Consider the following 20,023-nt stretch of genomic DNA (forward strand, 5'->3'; position numbering starts at 1 on the left):
AATGGTTTGGGGCAGAAGGCAACCTAACTATGAAAACCAGTCCCTGCGGATTCAAACAGAAGTAATAAAAAGAAAACCCGCCTCATTTGACACAGCATCAAAAAGTCAGCAGGTCAGAATGAGATATATCACTATAAAAAAAGGACAAGAAGTCACCTGGTTTGAATTGTTTCAACTTCTAAGGTTGCTTTCTGACTTTAATTTCAGATGCAATTGCCTTATTTATCCAATTGTTTGTTTTGAATAAGATATTCTAAACAAGTGCTGTTTTTGGTTTCAGATGCTATTAGTCTTACAGTTAGCAAAGCTATAAAACACCCCAAAGTTAGGACAACCATGCCAAGTGTGCGATCCACTTACCTGGATTCCTGTAGTATTGTGGTTTTCTACTATTCCGTGTAGCTGGGAATAAACACAGACTCAAGGGTTTCTAGGCTGTTACAAATTAGAGCTTCTTCTCTTCACATAAACGTTTAGTGTGTGTGTGTGTGTGTGTGTGTGTGTGTGTGGTGTGTGTGCATGTGGAGGCCAGAGGTCAACCTCAAGTGTCATTCCACAGGAGTCATTTAATTTGTTTAGTTGAGACAAGGTCTCTTAGGTCCTGCCGCTTGCTAATTTGCTTAGGCTGGCTAACCAGGGAGCTCAAGAAATCTGTCTGTGTCCACTTCCTCAGTTCCTGGCTCTGTTATGTGAGCTCTGAGGATTGAACTCAGATCTACTTGTGCGTAGCATAAATTTTATTGAGCCATTGCGTCAGCCCTATTCGCACTGAAAAACTTCTGAGTCTCTCTCTCTCTATCTCTCTAACTATAGGGTGTGTTGGTACCCACATGCGAGCCATAGTAGAAGTCAGAGGACAATTTATGAGAGTGGGTCCTCTCCTACCTCATGGGTTTCTGGGGAATGAATTCAGGTCATCAGGTTTGGTGACAAGTGCCTGGAAGTAGATGAGCCATCTCATTGATCCCTCAACCATTTTTTAATCTGCACTTTTCTTTCCTGGGCTCTGGACTTTCTCCTGCCCCTATGGTCAACCTGAATTTACCAGTCTCTGATGCCCTTTCTCTACTTTCAGCTAGAAAACCAGATAATCAAACATGTTAGAAGTGAATGTACATTAAGAAAAAAGAAATTCCAAGGAGGATTTGAAGGCTTTTCATTTTTTAGTATAAAAATAAGCAGTTTGGTTGCTTGGGGTTAAATTTTTTTCTAGGTACTTAAGATTTATAAATAAGTCATTTCCTGATAAGCGAAGCTTTTTCTGTGTTGTTGATGCAAAACACATAGTTTATAGCATTTAGCGTTTAAGACATACTGAAGGTAAAGAAAACATTGAAAAACCCTGATCACAGCAAACATGATGGGTTGGGAGCAGACTTTATTTCAGGGCAGGAAGGGAAGATATAAGGAAAGCCTCCTTGGTGAAGTGCTTGCCATGTAAACGCAAGGATGGGACCCATATAAATGCCAGGTGGGTGTGGTGGCCTGTACTGTACTTTCAGCATGCAGGAGACAAAAAGACAGTTGTCTCTGGAGAGAGCTGGTTGGCAAGGCCAGGTACAATCAGTGAGCTCTAAGTTCAGTGAGAAACCCTGCCTCGATATGTAAGGGGGACAGTGACTGAAGAAGACACTGATGAAAGCGTCTGGTCTCCATGGATGCATGAGCATGCACACACACATGCACACACATGCAGACACACACCTGAGATTACAAGAGCCAGAGGGTCAGGAAGTTTGTTTTTAGGCTGTGTCTCCTAGTAATGTCAGAAGCTATACCTAGAAAGTCTCACATGTGTGCTCATGCACATTCAAACATGCATACAATACAGACATAGATACACACACACACACACACACACACACACATGCACATATGCACCCTCTAAAAATTTGAACGGGGCCATCAGAGTATTGGTAAGGTATGGCTTGGATTCTATGCTAAGAGAACAAAGGAAGGCTAAATCTTGTTCAAATTAAAAAGAATTCTCGCTCAATAAAACAGGAAAGCTCCTGTAAGCTTTGCTGGAACAGAAAAGTCCCTTAATCCAATGCCTAATCCTTTTAAGACAGGACAGGACAGCCCTGGCTCTATAGGTTTGAAATTCATTAATGATCTTAGCATGGGAATTAGACTGAGCATTCTTTTCCACCATCAGAGAAATTATAAAAGAGCATCTTCCCTCCTGCTTCTACATCATTCACCCACTGGAAAGGACCATTGCCTATGTAAGGGGAAGAGGGATATATAGAGAGGAATATCAGGATACAAGTGATCTAATTTGGAGAACAGAAAAGGGGGGCTTTAATTAGGGAGAGTGAGGGATAAAATAATAACAAGGATGTCTGAAAATGTCACAAGGAATCATATTATTCACTAGCCACCACAAACCCCTATAATACATATAAGTTGGCATATAAATATACACATATAGTTTAAATGAAACTTTTACATCTCAGCTGACAATATTCCTTCCAAGAGCCAAACACTGCCTAACAAGATACTCAACACTATGAAGTTGAAGGATTAGTTCTTAGTTGGTTGTTCAAGAGACTCTAGGCTACCGCTATTGCCCTGGGTTGCTCCTAAGAGGCAGAAGTAAGTCTGTATACCTGAAGACACCACGTACGTCAGACACAGAGGCTGGAGGCTCCTTACCTAGCACTGACTTGAATGTCCCTTTCATTCATTGATGGTACCAGAAGACATGATGCAAGCTTCCAAAAAAGGGACACAACCAACATTCCTATCCAGCTATGATGCCTATAAACTATAACCATCATGGCACAATAACCCTAACGGTACAGTAGTGGCAAACAGACCTTATGGTAAACAACACCTCTCTAATTGGACTTGTGGCCCACTTGATAAGAGTGAAACCATGCCTGGTATTGAAAACTTAGCTAATTACCTAAGGCTAGTGAAGTCATAGATCCTATAGGAGAACCTATAACCATCACTTTACTAAATCATCATTATTCCTAACTACTTTCTAAATATTTGTCCTCATACCAACAGATTAGTGTAGTTCAGACCCCTCATCAAGGAAACTTTCTTCGAAACAAATGAAGACCATACAGAAAATCACAACCAATCAAAATGAAGAGTTGTAGAGCCCAGTCTCAACAGATATATCCACAAAATAATTCTCATACCTAAGTCTTAGGGAACATTGCAGGATTAGGGATGAAAAAGTGGGAGGAGCCAAATAGAGGATCAGGGAGTTTGCTGTGAGATGTGTCTCCTAGTAATGTCAGAAGCTACACCTATAAAGTCTTACCAGAATGACTGCCTAAACATGAGCTGCACGAGGACAATAAAAACAGACATGCCAAACTGGATGAGGGAAAGCACACAAGGCCTCAACTCTACACCAAGAACTACAGGCAACTAAGGAATGTGCAAAGTGGGGGAAATAGTCTTACCCAGGGAAGAATACACCAACTGGTTATCCAAAATCAAATGGTCAGCCCTGAAAATATAATGCAAGTAATATTATATTGACTGAGGAGGTTATATTTAGGACTACACATGAATATTCATATATGTATGTAACAATAATTAGTAAAAAAGAGACCATGAATTTTGTAGAAGGCAAGGAGGAACATATGGGAGAGTTTAAAGGGAGGAAAGGGAAAATACAATTACATAATAATCTAGGGCATAAAATAAAAACAAATAAAGACATAATTGAAAAGAGAAGTGTTAATATTTAAATGTTCATGGAAACCACTACCACCACCTCAAGAAAACTGCTGGTTAAAATCTGTCAGCCCTCACCAAAACTCCATTGGGCAGTTTGCTAGTGAAGATGCAGACAATAAAGTCTGAGTTATTTATTCAGGTGCAACACACTCTGTTCCCAGAGATGTTTCCTCTTGCTGAGCTACCACGGTTCCAAGATGGTGGTCTGGTGCTCATGGGCAAACAGTTTGTACATGTCTGCAAGCTGGTGATAAGGCCTGTGATTGTTTCTCTGCTTGAAGTTTCTCAAGGATACTTTCTTTGTCTCACTTGTTTTTTTTTTTTTTATTATTAAAACCACAGTGCTAAGAACAGCATTTGATGGCAATAAGTACTGAAGGAGCAAATGAGTAAAATGCACATTCTGGGGCTTTCACCACTGTCCAAGACACATGCCACCAAACTGGAATGGTTCGCACACGGTGATGCTCTGAAAGTCAACGAAGGAAACTGTCTACTTGAATGATTTTTCTTATTCTGTCAATTTTTTTCCTGATTCTTTCTAAAAGATGCTCTTGGGAAATAACTACTGTTGTCTTTGTAGCCACAGTGGTCATTGGCTAAATAAAATCTCCTCAGCTGACCACTTGCTTATACAATTCAGGATCCAGCCAAGGTCTTGCTCATACTTACATTTCCTTCCTCATTCCCTTCCTTCCTTTCTTTTCAATGTGCATGAAGACTCTGTATATCTATCTATCTATCTATCTATCTATCTATCTATCTATCTATCTATCTATCTATCATCTAGCTTTCATCATCATCTATTACCTATCATCTGTTCACGACCCCCCCCAGGGCACTCTTTTAGATCAACCTTCCTAATGCTGTGACTCTTTAATACAGCTTCTCATGATGCATTTGTACGGTAACTCCAACCATAAAATTATTTCATTGCTACTTCATAATTATGATTTTGCTACTGTTATGAACTGTAATGTAAATGTCTGTTATGAAGGATACCTGATATGCCACTTCTGTGAAAAGGGTCCTTCAACCTTCAAGGGGCTCATGACCTACAGATTGAGAACCACTATTTTAAATCCTGGAGCTGTACCCTAGTTTTAACACCTACTAGGAAAGATTTATAATGATGAGTCTGTATTTATGACTTAAAGTCATAACGAATGCTCATCTCCTTGTGGCAGCATTCATGTACTTTCTTTAGATTTCAGAAACTTTTCTTACTGCTTGGATGTTGAGTAACCCCCAGTTATTCACAATACTTCACTGTTTATTTTCTTTCTTGACAGAATAAGAAAAGTCACTCAAGTTTCCTTTGCTGACTTTCAGAGCATCACCATGGTTGCATATATCTTGAATGTTGGTGAAGACCCCAGAAAGCCTCATAGGCTAAGGCTTGGTCTCTAGTCCATGCTGCTATAAGGAATTCATGGAACCTTTAGGGATATAGTTACAGCACTCATTTTATTGGGGTTAGTTCCTTAAAAGGACTTTTGGATATCTCTTCTTGTTTGTTTCCCAAACACCATGATGGGATTAGCTTAATTTTCTCTTTCAAAGACTTTATTTTTAATTAATTTTTAAATATTTATTTACTTTATGTATATGAGTATTTTACCTGCATGCACGTATGTGCCCCACATGCATGCCTGGTACCTGAAGAGGCCAAAAGAGGGCGTCAGATCCCTTGGGACTTGAAATAAGGATGGTTATGAGCCATCATTTGGAAGCTGGGAGAGCAACAAATGTTCCTAACTACAGAGGCCAGCTCTCCAGCCGCAGTTTAACTTCCTCTACATTTCCCACCACAATGTTGTACCTTGCATGGGCCCACGTGGAACAGGGTCAGTTGAATACAGAACAAAATCTTTGAAACTTTCTCTTTTATAAGTTGATTTTCTCATGCCGTTTGTCACAGCACCAGAAAGCTAATCAATACAGTTTTACAAAGCAGTCATTTCAAATCCTGCACTGGCTAAAAGAAGAAGTAAAGCAGATACCTCCTATGAGTAACGTGGATAAAATTAACACATGCCTCAAACATTTATATGTCTGTTACTAGTTTATAAAAAGGTGAACATTTAATTCTGACCCTAATTCTTTTCTCTGTGACTTAAAAAAGTGTTTAAAAATGTTTGTTTTCTAAAGATTATGTTTTTATGTGTATGGATGTTTTGCCTGCATGTACATCTGTGCACCTAGAACCGGAGTTACAGGTGGTTGTGAGGTGCAAGGAGGATGCTGGAACCAAACCTGGGTCTTCTGCCAGGGGAAAATGTACCCTTAACTGTGGAGCCTCTTTCTCTGCATTAAAAAAATAAAATTAATTACAATTTATTCACTTTGTATCCCAGCTGTAGCCCCCTCCTTTTCCCCTCCTAATCCCACCTCCCCCCCTTTCCTCTTCCCATGCACCTCCCCAAGTCCACTGATAGGGGAGGTTCTCCTCCCCTTCCTTCTTATCCTATTCTATCAGGTCTCATCAGGACTGGCTGCATTGTCTTCCTCTGTGGCCTGGTAAGGCTGCTCTGTGTTTTTTGACATGAATTCCACACAGCCAAGTGAAAAACAATACATGAAATAGTGTGATTATTAGAAAAATGTAAGATCATTTAATATTACTAAGGTTTAAGTTTTAAAATATTTGAGTAAGTGGCTAAATTTGGCACCTGTGTGTCATAACCTGATGTAGCATTATTGACATTTGAAAAACAGAACAAAGAATAAATGCATAGCCTTTAGCCTTTTTTTTTTTTTTTTTGTAGGCATTTGGTTTAATTAGGGAGGATTTTAAGCTGGGCGATATTTTGTCAACAGGTACTATCTAACTTTATAACTGTGAGAACTGGAGGCATCATATAAACTGTTTATTCCCACGACCTCATTTAATAAGAGGAAAACCGCAAAACTATAAACTGTAGACAGGCTCGTAAACCCAAAAGTCAGCAATTTCCTTCAGCTCTGTTCGTGTTTTAGCAATCGCTCTTGGAACGCTAACAGAGATTTCCCTACTTCCACAGGGAGAGAAACTACCTGCGCTGCCTGGAGACTTTCTTTTCCCCAGCCTCACTTTGCAATTGTCAGTGGTTTTGTGGCTACTGTGTTCTCCAGTACCATAGCACTGGATGTGACAGGTGGCTCTTCCCTGCTTTGTCCACGAGCCCCCACCTTTGGCCCTCAGTTCAATCTTCCCATGGTACTAAGCGACAAGGAGCTGGCCTTAACAACCCGGAATAAACATGGGGAATCATCAAGTAAGTGCTCAACAGATACCTGTATTCCTGTAGCTACTGAGTTTGAAGGTTTTCTTCCTTCCCCCACCCTTGTTTTCTAGCTGCTTTTCTTTTTAAGCACTACCATTTTTTTTTTTTAATCTAACGCACAGCTCTAATGAACTCTGTGGCAAAGTAATTTGATTTTTTTGCCATTGTCTTTAAAAACAGTGTTATCATAATTGATCCTACTCTTTACATGCTTAACCTGCTTTTCCTTTAGTATTAAATTAAGCACATCGCCTGAATCACGCTATCCTTTCATACAAATCCCACGAAGCAGAATTATTGTGGTCCCTCTTTCATAGAAGAAAATATTGAATATAATGCACTTTGGTTGAGAATTCCAGGAACCTGACTCAGAGCCTCTGCCCCGGGTCTTTGCTCTGAGCTAATTCTTTGCTTCCCTGGTGTCACAGAACCTCCTAGAAGCAGCACCCCAAATGTTATGAATGAAAACACCTTAATGAAAACCATGCCAACAATATCACTTTGATTTAGATGAGCAGTGTCTGCCTGCTTTACTCTCAGCAGGACAAGCCAGTTTGAGATGATACATAAATTACAGATCTGCATTGCAAATACTAAGCTGCATAAATTTGCTGAGTGCTTGGCACATTTAGCCCAGAAACCTAAGCCTTATTTCCCTACAGAGGCTGCATTTGGTAAGAAGCAACGAACAGCACTCCAATGGTTATTCCATCCAGGGCTAATCAAGTTATTTCATATGCTTTGGTGTCAGTAAGAAACTGACAGAGGAGCCCCTTCATTCTTTGTTAAGAGCACAATAAAGGGAAATAATTGCTACAAACGGTTTCTGGATAACAACAATATGCCTTGGGTGGGATGAGTTCTGCGTGCAAATGGTATTTGCAGATAGAATAATGGAAGCAACACAGGCTGCCTAAAGAAGACTCCTCCAAAGAAATCTACATAAATCACCCACACACATGAAGAGATGTCCTGAGTGACCCCCTGGAGAGCTCATTCTTTGCGGTTCTCAAATTCTATTGTTCTAGAAATTTATGCGTTTTTCTTTCCCATCTTTTTAACCTGTCTATAAATTTTCCATTATCATGCTGCATAACTTTCCTGAATCTTCTGTTAGTCAGCCCCTCCAAATTACACATGCAAATGCACCCCAAGAGGAACACGTAGACCAGAATGCTGTGGGGTCTCTAGAGCAGAAAGAAGAGGCATTCCACACTAGGGTCATCTTAAGGCAAAACTTGATTTAATAGGACAAATAAGAGAACTGTTAACCACCACTCAGTCTACAGCAAAGTACAGAAGAGAGAGAGAGAGAAAAAAAAAAAAAGCATGCAAGAGCACACATACGCATGTGGCCATGTTTGCAGGTCAGAGGGCAGCCATGAGCCTTCATTTCCTTTTACAATTTGTTTGAGATAGCACGTATCAATGGCTTGGAACTTCGTCAGAGCTCATTGGCTAATGGGTTTCACAGAGGAGATTTTTCTCTGCCTCCTATCTCAGCTGAGAGTCTAGGCATGTGCCACCACACCAGCTTTTTTAGGTGGATTCTGAAGATCAGGGGTTTTAACATGGGCTCTGGGTTTTTGCGCCAGGTCCCTTATGCTCTTGAGACAATCACGTTCCTGATTAAGTCATCTCCCCAGGCCCCCAAAGGATCCGTTTTAAGTACATTTAAGGTAAAACTGTCAAGGGTCAAAAGGTAAAGTTTGCGGACCAGTAATGATTCCTCTTTCTTTAGCAACTAGTACTTTGTAAATTTTGCTAAAAGAGGAAGCAAACATTTAAGGAAGAAAAATAAATATGAACTCGGCCTTTGGAACCAGTGAGAAACAGCCTTTGGTGCTGGAAGGCTAATCTCTTGGTTCCCAGGATTTCTATCCGGCCACAGAGGAACGAAGGACCTTTGTTTCTGGTTATTTCTGTGTGGATGCTCACGTCAGCACCTGTTTCACAGTTATAATCCTTCCTAGAGCCACCAGCACAGTGTTGATATTCCACAGAAATAATCTTCCCTCAATGAAGCTATTCACTCAATATGAAGGTCAAGTTATCTCAGCCCTGCATGAGTACAGAGAAGGGCTAACTTATAAAATAGAAGGCTTCTCGGAATTTGCATAAGCCTCCTTTGTCTTCTACAAATTATTCCTTGTTAAATGAAGTTGGCGTTTAAAGGCTAATTATATTTATCAAACGAACTGAGTCCATCTCTTTTGGACTAATCACATATTCCCTAGGCATTCTTCCTTCCCTGACACCACGGAGGTAACGTAAAGCAAGATCTATGCAAATTGATTCTCATTATCAACTTAATGGTTTCATTTTTAACCTAGAAATTGACTTCTGCATAGAAATTGTTATGCAGCTATCTAGACATTTTGCTAAAAGGAACACAGTGTGCATTAAAAAAAATATGGAATAAAAGCAGCACACACAGACGGCTATTGTCTTCCTAAAACAGTGCTGAGTAAAAGTCCTTCATAAGAAGACACAGTGATGAAATGTGCAGGCAAATGGTGGGAACTAGAAAAGATCATCCTGAGTGAGGCATCCGAGAAGCAGAAAGACACACAGGGTATATACTCACTCATAAGTGGATATTAGACATATAGTATAGGATAAACATACTAAAATCTGTACACCTAAAGAATCTGATCAAGAAGGAGGACTCTGGGTAAGATTCTCAATCCTCATTCAGAAGGGCGAAGGGGATGAACATCAGAAGAGGGGAATGGGACAGGAGCCTACCACAGAGGGCTGCTGAAAGACTCTACCCTGTAGGGTATCAAAGCAGACACTAAGACTCATAGCCAAACTTTGGGCAGAGTGCAGGGAATCTTATGAAAGAAGTGGAAGATATAAGACTTGAAGAAGACAGGAACTCCACAAGGAGAGCAACAGAACCAAAAAAATCTGGACACAGGGGTATTTTCTGAGACTGATACTCCAACCAAGGACCATTCATGAAGATAACCTAGAACCCCTGTACAGATGTAGCCCATGGCAGCTCAGTCTCCAAGTGGGTTCCCTAGTAATGGGAACAGGGACTGTCTCTGACATGAACTCAGTAGCCTGCTCTTTGATCACCTCCCTCTCAGGGAGGTACAGCCTTACCTGGCCACAGAGGAAGACAATGCAGGCACTCCTGATGAGACCTGATAGACTAGGGTCAGATGGAAGGGGAGGAGGACCTTGGGGGTGTGGCATGGGTGGAGAAGAAGGAGGAAGGGTGAGATTGGGAGGGGAAGAGGGAGGGATCTACAGGTGGGATACAAAGTGAATAAACTGTAATTAATAAAAATAAAAATAAAATATATATTAAAAAAAAAGGAGACACAGTGATGGGAAACTGGTTTCTGAGAACCAGGAAATTTTTCCTGAAACTCCAGCTTCAAATAAGAGAGACTTGATTTGAAGAAGAAGGAGAAAGAGGAGGAGGAGGAGAAAAAGAAGGAGAAGAAGGAGAAGAAGGAGAAGAAGAAATGAGGAATGTGACGCTCAGGGAATTAGTGTCCCAAAACATAAATATCTTTTTCATTAGTTCAGCCTACGGGTGCACCTGCTTTTTAAATGATGTTTTAAAATAACCCCAGGTCCAGGCAGGTGGCCCAGGCCTGTAATTCTTGCACTCAAGAGAATGAAGCAAAAGCATCTAAAGGTCCATGCCAGCCTGAGCTAGATGATGCATTTTAGAAATGCATTTTAGGCTAACCTAGGCTACTATACAGAGAAACCCTGTCTCAAAACAAACAAAACACCTTCCTGCAAGAGGCAATAGAGCGGCAAAACTTTGTAAATCAGTGAAATCTGAAAGCACATTTTTTTGATCTATTTATTTATTTATTTATTTATTTATTTATTTATTTATTTATTTTCAATACAGTTTATTCAGGAACCTTGAACAATCCTCAGACCCTGGGGAAAGCCAGCCCACAGCTTAAATAGCCTCTGGGTAGCCAACCCAGGCGTGCCACGTGGGCAATGCAGATAGGTCCACATACATGGAAGCAAGCCAGATCCTCAGCCTTATCCAAATGTGGAATTGTTCGTGACAGAGAGCACTCACCATCGGGAAGGTGGAAGGCGGAAACCAGCTCCATCTTTAAGGCATAGCATTCCGCAGCTCTCTACAGTTCCCCCTTTTTGTTTTAGACGCATCAGGCAAGAGTAGAGGTCTGATCTCTGATATTAGAAATAAATTGGGACTTTGTACCGATGTTCATTTAGGTGTCATCCACCCAAAGAGCATCAGACCTGTCTGATACCTGAAAGCACATTTTTAAATAATAAATCTTTAGCCAATTCTTTTCGTGATGTCCCCTTAAGCATAGCATTCTCTAACAGATTAACAAAAATTAGCTTACCTATGAATTGGTAATAACATCCATTTATGATTCAGGGGAAGCCACATATTCTCACAGCCAGTTTTAAAAGATATTTTTATTATTTGGGAATTTCACATATGGACTATACATTGTGTCTTGATCCAATCGCTTCATGTTCGCTCCTTTCTAATTCCTCTCCCATCCCCTTGTCGCTCTCCTCCTCCCAGCTTCATGTGTTCTCAGGGACTGCATCCCTGGAGAAAACCTCTTGCTCCCTCCCTTAGCACCCATCAGCTGCCAACAGCTCCTCAGGTAGGGATGGAGCCTTAACAAACCCTCCCCTATTTATGTTGGGGATTTTGGTTGGTCAATTCAAGAATTTTTAAAATCTGTTTCCTCAAATTGCTATTAGGGCTTGGGCCCAGGTATAGGTTTAGTTAGAACTGATAAACATAAAAACAGTTAACAAAGTTTAATTAGTTAATTGATATATGTATATGTGTCTGTCTGAGCACGTGTGTATACAGATGCTTGGAGACTAGAAGGGGAGGTTAGGAATCGGACGTTAGGAATCCTCTCTGTTGGTCTCTGCCTCTTGTTCCATGGAGGCAGGTTCTCCACTTAACTGGAGATTTTCAAATGGGATAGGCGGTAACCCATCAGCCCCAGGGATCTTTTCAGAGCTGGGGTGACAGGTATTTTCAGGGATGTCTGGCTTATTATGTGGGCGCATAACACTTGAACCATCTCTCTAGCTCCAAGAATGGCTTTAATAGAGAGTAATTTGAGTGGGCCCTGCGTACCTGAGATTCCTCTTTGGGTCATTTTAGTACTTTAGCTTGGACCCCGGGCCTCATGAGGGTAGGTAAGCACCTACCATTGAGCTATCCCTTCACCCAGAAGCTCCAAGAAGGAGGTTCTTTGCTCCTAATCCGAGGAATTCCAAAGCACATATTTTATTGAACTTAGTGTAAACATAAACTGATGAGGGCTCATAAGAAGCAAATTTATTGTTTTGTTTACTGGCCACTAACCAGCTTTCACAACAATGCCTGGCTGACAGTCAATGCTCCTGCAACGAGTGGTATTTATTTGGTTCCTTGGTAAGGAGATTACATTGGAAACCAGTTCACTTGATTTAAGAGCTATTTTGATTTTACATATAATAATTTTTAAATCGTAAGCTTCATCAAACACATGTAACTTAAAATAACCCAGAGAGCGTGTACACCTATGATTTCAACACACAGTGGGATAAGGCAAGACAGTTTAGAGTTTCAGGCTAGCCTGAGCTACGTAATGACTTCAGGGTTAGCCTGGACTAACTGCATAATTGTCTCAGTTTGGGCTTCTATTGAAACATCATGACCAAAAGGCAAGTTGGGGAAGAAAGGGTTTATTTGGCTTATACTTCCCTATTGCTGTTTATCATTGCAGGAAGTCAGCACGGGTTCTCAAAGAGGGCAGGAACCTGGAGGCAGGAGCTGCTGCAGAGATCGTGGGGGGCTGAGTGGGGGTGCTGCTTGCTGGCTTGCTTCTCATGGCTTGCTCAGCCTGCCTTCTTATAGAACCCAGGACCACAAGCCTGGGGATGGCACCACCGGCAATGGGCTGGGCCCTCCCCCGTCAACCTCCCCGTCAATCTCTAATTAAGAAAATGCCCCACAGTCTTGCCCACAACTGGCTTGCTACAGCTTGATCATATGGAGGCATTTTTTTTTTTTCAAATGAGGTTCCGTCCTTTCAGATAACTCTGGCTTGTGTTAATATAAAATTATCCAGCAAAATAGTTTATCGATAGGTTGAGACAGTTAAAAATAACAAAGGAAATAATTGACCCAGGGCCTCATATAACTCAGGCTGCCTTGAGTTGTGAGAGGGAGACCTCAAATTTCTGATACTGCTGCCTTCATGTACCAAGTGCTAGGCTTGCAGGCATAAACATCACATCTGATTTTATGCATTACTAGGGATTGAACCTAGGGATTGAACTTTGTGCATGTCAGGCCAGCACACTGCCAACCAGGCTATATCCCCAGCATCAGTAAGGCCTGAAGTCTGTGAAGGCAAACACACAAGCGCCTCTCTATTCAAACATATGTAATTCTGGACCTTTCAGAGTTATTGTTAGATCCTGACTAGGGATGAAACATTTAGATAGAAAGTTGATGTTTGTGAATAAGACTGACACGTGTTCATAAGCATACTTTAGAACCTCCTCTGAGAAGTGACAGTCACAAGCTTTTCTAGACTTCCATGAGGACTGGTATTAATTGTCAAAGCAGGATCCCCTGGGAGAGGTGCACATGCGCCTGCCTGGGAGGGGTTGTTTTGATTATATAAATAGAGGAAAGACTGGCCCACTGTGGGTGGCACCATTCCCTCTCTGGAACACTGGGCTTTGTAAATAGAGAAAGTGAGCTGAACCCATGCATTTATTATTCTCTGTTCTTGATTGTGGGGAAGATATGACCAGCGGCTTCAAGCTACTGCTTCGCTGACCTCCCTGCTATATCCTTGAGCTGCGAGCCAGAATAAACCCCTTCTTCTTTAGGTTGTTTTTGTCAAAGTATTTAATCCAAGCAAATGAGAAAGGAAATAAGTGAGGGGTGCTGCTTGCTGGCTTGTTTCCCATGGCTTGCTCAGCCTTCCTAGGGCACCACCCCCAATGGGCTGGGCCCTTCTTCATCAGTTGCTAATTAAGGAAATGCCTTGCAGTACCCCCCCCCCCGCAGCTGGATCTTATGGAGGCCTTCTTATATGCCAAACAGCCTTCCGCGGGATGAGTTAGTCAGGAATGAAACGGAAGTAACTTCACTTTAGATGAGAGTGTTGGTTCTTAGCCAAGTTATTTCTCTGTGCTTTCATTTCATTGGCAGTGCACTTGTATTTCCAAGTCCTGTTCCTTTATCCCAGCACTGGAGAACAAATCCAGGTCCCTGCACACTCTAGGCAAGTGTTCTACTACCAAGCTTACATACACCCCCAGCCAGTATTCCAGTTTCAAAATTTAAGCCAAGAACCATATGGAGGTATGTGGCGAAAAGCAGATGTGCAAGAAATATGTTGTTTACATTGGGTTTATATTGGTGCCAAGAATACACTCACATCTTCATGCTGAGATTTTACCTTCAGCAAACACAATGACGTTTAGCTGTGTGGCTCCCATAGCTTATGTTTGGGCAGCAAGCCCCACTGCCTCTTCACAATGAAATCAGAATTGCACAGTTAGTGTTGCTCTGAGATAGAAAACAGAAGCACATTTCTGAACTGATGCCACATTTCTTTTGCATATATTGCATCAAATGAGATTTAAAGAAACACACTGGACCATCTCAAGGCCCAGACACATGGGCAGAAGATGCACATTTTAGAATACACTCACATTTTGATGGTGATTACGATCGTAAAAGGAGAACTGTCAGGGTAAGGACAGCCTTCCAGACAAGGAAGTCAGTTATACTGTGCTTGAAAAAAAAAAAAAAAAAAAAAAGAAACAAAACAAAACATAAATTTTGGATTGAGCTACCTTCAAGCCATGCAATGAGCTCTAGGTTTCCAGTTTTTCTGAGCTGTTGTCCATTCTTGAGTGAGATTTTGGTGATACACTTGTCACTTTTGGTTCTCATCCAGACTCCTGTGAGTAGCCCTAATAAAACTCATTGGTTCATCAAGTTAAACTTCAGTGGTATCCCTTTCTTTGGTGTATCAGTGGTTCATTACATGAGGTGAATAGTCATTTGTTTGCATCTCCCCAGGAATAGGGTCACATAATAAACGTAGACACAGGGGGCTTGCCCATTTCAAGTGTTCAATCTCTGTCGCTTGGACCGTTATCAGAAGCAGCACCCGGTGTCAGTCCAGGCCAGTTCCTTTAACCTCACAATGCCTTCTCAACCGTTCTACTCAAGGTGAACTTTAGTTGAGAATGCAGCAAATCTGAACTAAAACCCAGGTAAGAGCTGGCTCTGGCTCTAGAGTGCACATCCATGGCAACAAAAGAAGCCCACAGTAAAATGGGCTGGAAAATTATCTAAAACACATCAAAGACTAACGCTAAATGACACTGCTGCTAACAAAAATATTTTTATTTGAAACTCATTTTAACTATCAAATGAAAGTATTACAAAATAGAAAGGCAAATTGAGGCATCCTCATTATCTAAATAATTATTAGAGTTCCCATTTAAACAGAAAACATTTTTACTCTCACTGATTTTACTCCTGAGCCATTTCATGGTCCCATTAAACACCATCAAGTGATGACTGTATCTTTACATGTTCTTTTTCTCCTATGAATTATAAAAATTGGAAGTTTCTAAAAGAAACAGTAGATGAGGTTTAGGTAGAGGTAGATATGTTCAGTATAATTTAAATACAGTTTTTTGGATTACTTTCTAGTTATCTCGGAGCCATTGTTTTTGAGTACATCTTGATAGAGCTTCGAAAATGGTACTGTTGTTAGCTTAATATTTAGTATTCAGCCTACAGTTGTTATTCTCTTTATTTTCATATATCTACTACTGATTAAATGAATATGACAAGAGAGTCACCATGATAGCCGCCTGCAGTTCCCCTAGCCAGGAGTCTTCCCACTTGAGTGAGCTGGTCTTGAGCTTTGACCCGGACAAATAGAATTCTAAGATCCCAACACCTGTCCTAATAGGGAATCTCTGCATCCTGAACTGGAAAATCTCACAGGAAATCCAGCTGTCTCGCTGGTCTCGCTATCTTCTAGAGAATGTGCACATCCACAGAGGGACCCATCGGCTCTCTTTCGAACATAGAAGGCAATGGTGAACCACCTTGCCTCAGCTAAACCCTTCCACGCCTGTGGTCACAGTATGACCACGGACATGACCAACCAAAGACCTGCCCAGCTGAACCAGTCCACATTGGGAGCATATGAATAGTTATCGTTTTAGGTCACTAAGTTTTGTTATGTCTTGTGATAGAAGTAACTGAAACAGATTTCTTCAGTTAATTAATGTATTCAGAAAATATCTTCAAGTCTAAATCTCCAGTATCAATTCCAGGACATTATTTTCAATATATGAAACCCATCTGAAATTTCATGAGCAGGGAAGAGAAGAAAACACATGCAGACCCCAGAGATTAGGCAGGAACTGGAATACTCAGCCGGAAGCAGTGTGACAGAGCTTTGACCACCCTAAAACTGGCTGGAGAGGATGGTGATGGGGGGAGAGGAAACATCATGAGGGGTGAAGGAGTAAGAGCTGCGCTGATGACTGGGCGGGACTGCTTGTGCCCGGTGCTGAGAGTCTCAGGAAGATTGGCCCACATGTGGGTGGTGAGGAAATGGAATTAGGTTAATTTCCCCAAGCAAAGTCTTACTGTATTAACTAGCTCACTATACCATTCATAAATTCCACCCTTGAGAAGCTAAAGAAAGTTTGAGTATGACTCCATGTGAACACAGGACAGGTGTGTATGTATAAGACCAACAAAAGGAGAGAGGGAGGGAGAAGCAGGGAGAGAGAACAGCACGCATGTGCACATAGTGTGGTCACTTACTATAAAACACAGGAAGCATTAGCTGACTGAATTCATGCATTAGTCCGTTGGTCTCACACCACCCCCTGACCTGACCTTGTCATTCCAGAAGAAGGAAGTCTACACCGATCTTCCACTTGTCTTTTGTCCCAAAGTAAGTCAGTAAGGCTAGCAAAGAAGCATTCTGGCCTTTTCCTGAAGGAGATCATGAGACTGCCGTGTGGGAGTTGCATATTCTGGTCCTGGCAGAAAGGTATGCCCTTATCTTTGAACATGCAGAGGGCAGAGATGAAGATGAACCAAAGTCTTACTGTGTTCTTCCCAGGTTGTTCAGTGTTAGACCCTACATTCTGTCCATTAGTCATATTTCTCTGTACTGCCTTCACCAATCCCAAGCACGCCCCCAAGCCTGAAGACTTGCTGCAGAGCACTTACGCCAAATGCCAGGGGCAGAGCTGAGCAGTAATCAATTGCCTAGCATGCTTAATACCTCCGGCTCACTCTCTAGCACCATAAAAATAAAATAAAATGAATGCTTAAAAAAAAAAAAAAAACAAAACACCTCACATTGAATAGTTCTGTCTGCTTTCTTCTTACTAATGTCTCTTGATATGGAACGCTTAGCTATGAACCTGGCTTTGACAGAGGAAAAACGATTCTCCCCTGTAGGCCTCACAGAACACAAATAGCTGAAAAGAAAAACACGAACATACCAGGGTTAAAAAAATTATGGAATGATAAGATTAAGCCAGGAGAATATTTTTAAAGAGAATAATAATTTATTTAACTAAATTTAACTTCCACCTTCACCTCTGAGATATTTATGAAAATGTCCTCAGTGTCAGCATCCTCAGTGGCTGTGATACTGAAAGGCAAGTTAGAACATTCTGCCAAACGCCAAGCTCCCGGCTTTGGAAATTGATAAACAAGAGGAAGGAAAAGAAAAAAGCAGTATTTTCCCCTCTCAAATAGTAGGCGAAGCACTTGCTGGTTTTATTTTCGAGGTGATTTCCAGTTGTTGTGCTGAGGGACAATAGTTTTCTTAACTTTAGTGTTAACCTTTAGAAATTCTTGGCCTATAAAGAATTGTGTTGTGTTGTTCCAGCCCTGAAAGGAAGTAGAAGGTGAACATGGCAGAAAGCGACTTTGTAGGAGAGTCTCAGTGTCTTCTCTATGTGTGGGGGAGGGAGTCTGTCTTCTTCCCCACAATATCTGTTCCTCCCTCGGATAGCCCTCTCTCCATTATCCTTGGGCTTCGACAACAGCACACTTACCCTCTTAATACTCAGAGAATAAGTAGAAGGCAACTGAGCCCCAGGGGCTCTGCTTCTACTTTTTCAGTGCTGGGAATCTGAACTCAGGTCTTCGTGTTTGAACCTCAAGCATTTCACCCACTGAGCCTTTCTTCTCTCAACCCTGCTGAAAGCAGTGTCTTTTGACATCCTTTTCCCCTTTTTCCTTCAGGCAATGAGGGGTGAGGGGTTGTGTTCTAGTTCTCCAGCAGAATGTCTAAAACTAGCAGAAAGAAAAGCAAAAGCCCTCAATGAATGACTCAGCGATTTGGACATATATAATACGCTGAGGTCTTCAAAAATAATGCAAACTTTGGTCTTAGAGTTGCATTGGATGTTTCTCAGAGTGGGTGAGGAACCCAGTGCTCACTGTTATCAATACAAAACCCATGATAACTGTGCACATAGGATACACATTACATGAAAATCAATAGGCATGCATGTGCTTGACAGAAGATTTAATAGCTATGGCCTGCTATGGTCTGAGGTCGCTCTTGTTGGCTTGGATTGCTTCTGTTTAGGAACAGAAAAGCCTTCCGCTCCCCCCTCCTTGGATCAAAAGGGTACTACAAGTACTTGAACTCCTATTAATAGCCCCTGCAAGCGCAGCAGCAACCTGCATGTGCCCCTGTCCGAGTGCTTCTGAAATGACAGGGAGCTTTCAAACAGAACTGGGCAGTGCATTTTTCCAATGCCGACTGTGCTGGCGCTGCTCTGCCCTGTCAAATGCATAATAGTGAAAAGCCCAACTGGGCACCTATTTGCTAGAATGTTCTTGGCTGTTTTCCCACCCATCATATCCCAAGATAGAATTTGCTCAGAGAAGCAAGACTATTCTTAGGTGCTTCCTGCAGTGAACATTAACCAAAAGATTGAGATCTCTGGAAACAGGTAAGGGCTGGGTAAAAGCAGAGGGTGTGTAAATTCCTTAGGAAACTTCAAAAGAGCTGTTATCCACACAGGGCTTTAGAAGTGGCCAAGGCGGCTACTGCAGGAACAAGCTTTCCATGAGGGCTCTCATTTCTAGGACCCAGCACAACTGGGTGTTTCACAATCCCTTAAGGGACGCATAACTCCCTAATGATGCTTCCGATTTTCACATTGCTTTTCTGTGTGTGTGCATGTGTGCATGCGTGTGTGCAGTGTGTCTGTGTGTCTGTGCGTGCACATGTGCATATGTGTGTGTGGTCCATGCTTTCTTGTGTGCCTGTATGGAAGCCAGAAGCTGACGCTGATGTCTCTTCCTCTATTCTCCACTTTAAACGTTTGAGATGGCTTCTCTCACTCAATCTGGAGTTCCCTGATTTGGCCTGGTCAGCTGGACAGCAGACCACAGGGTCCTCTTGTGGCCACCTCCTAAGTGTCCATGTAGGCATGCATGTCATGCCTGGCTCTTTAAATAAGTGCCAGAAATCCAAAGTTAAGTCCCAGAGCTTAAAAGTCGGGTGCCTCACCTACTGAGCCATCTCAGGAAGGTAGACCTGGGAGGGCATAAGGGATGAAGACGATCAAAACACATTATGTGAAATTCTCCAAGAGTTGAATAATACAAAAGGAAAGTTCCAGAAGTAAATAAGTTTTGCTTTTATGCCAACACTGGAATCATAGTTAATTGCAGGTGTGTAGTCTCTTCTTTAAGCCATTTATAGCAGTCATCCTGACAGGAACACTTTCCCTGGCTGAGCTAGGGTTTAAGTTCCAGTATATACTGAGATTTTTCTGTGGATAGTTCATTTTGTTGAAACATATCAGTGCAAAGTAGCTACATTTATTCCTCATTGGACAGAACATGAGAATATATCTTTATATATATATATATACATATATATATATGTATATATATATATATAATTGTGTCATTTTCTTAAGATATGGACTAAGGGGCTGGAGAGATAGCTCAGAGATTAAGAGTACAAACTACT

General features: G+C 41.5%; 1 protein-coding gene across 8 annotated transcripts in view; it reads right to left on the bottom strand.

Moving 5' to 3' along the window:
- Chrm3 (cholinergic receptor muscarinic 3) overlaps positions 1–20,023 on the bottom strand; it is a 483,970-nt gene that overhangs the window by 149,495 nt on the left and 314,452 nt on the right. For 3 of the 8 annotated variants that reach the window (XM_060372312.1, XM_060372314.1, XM_060372313.1), the window contains exon 4: positions 3,426–3,472. The exons of the other annotated variants lie outside the window; for them this stretch is intronic. The gene's annotated coding sequence lies outside the window, so the exon portion shown is untranslated. The remainder of the gene's footprint in view (positions 1–3,425; positions 3,473–20,023) is intronic. 8 annotated transcript variants of the gene reach the window in all.

This window comes from Meriones unguiculatus, chromosome 19, assembly GCF_030254825.1.
Source record: "Meriones unguiculatus strain TT.TT164.6M chromosome 19, Bangor_MerUng_6.1, whole genome shotgun sequence".
Lineage (NCBI taxonomy): Eukaryota > Metazoa > Chordata > Mammalia > Rodentia > Muridae > Meriones > Meriones unguiculatus.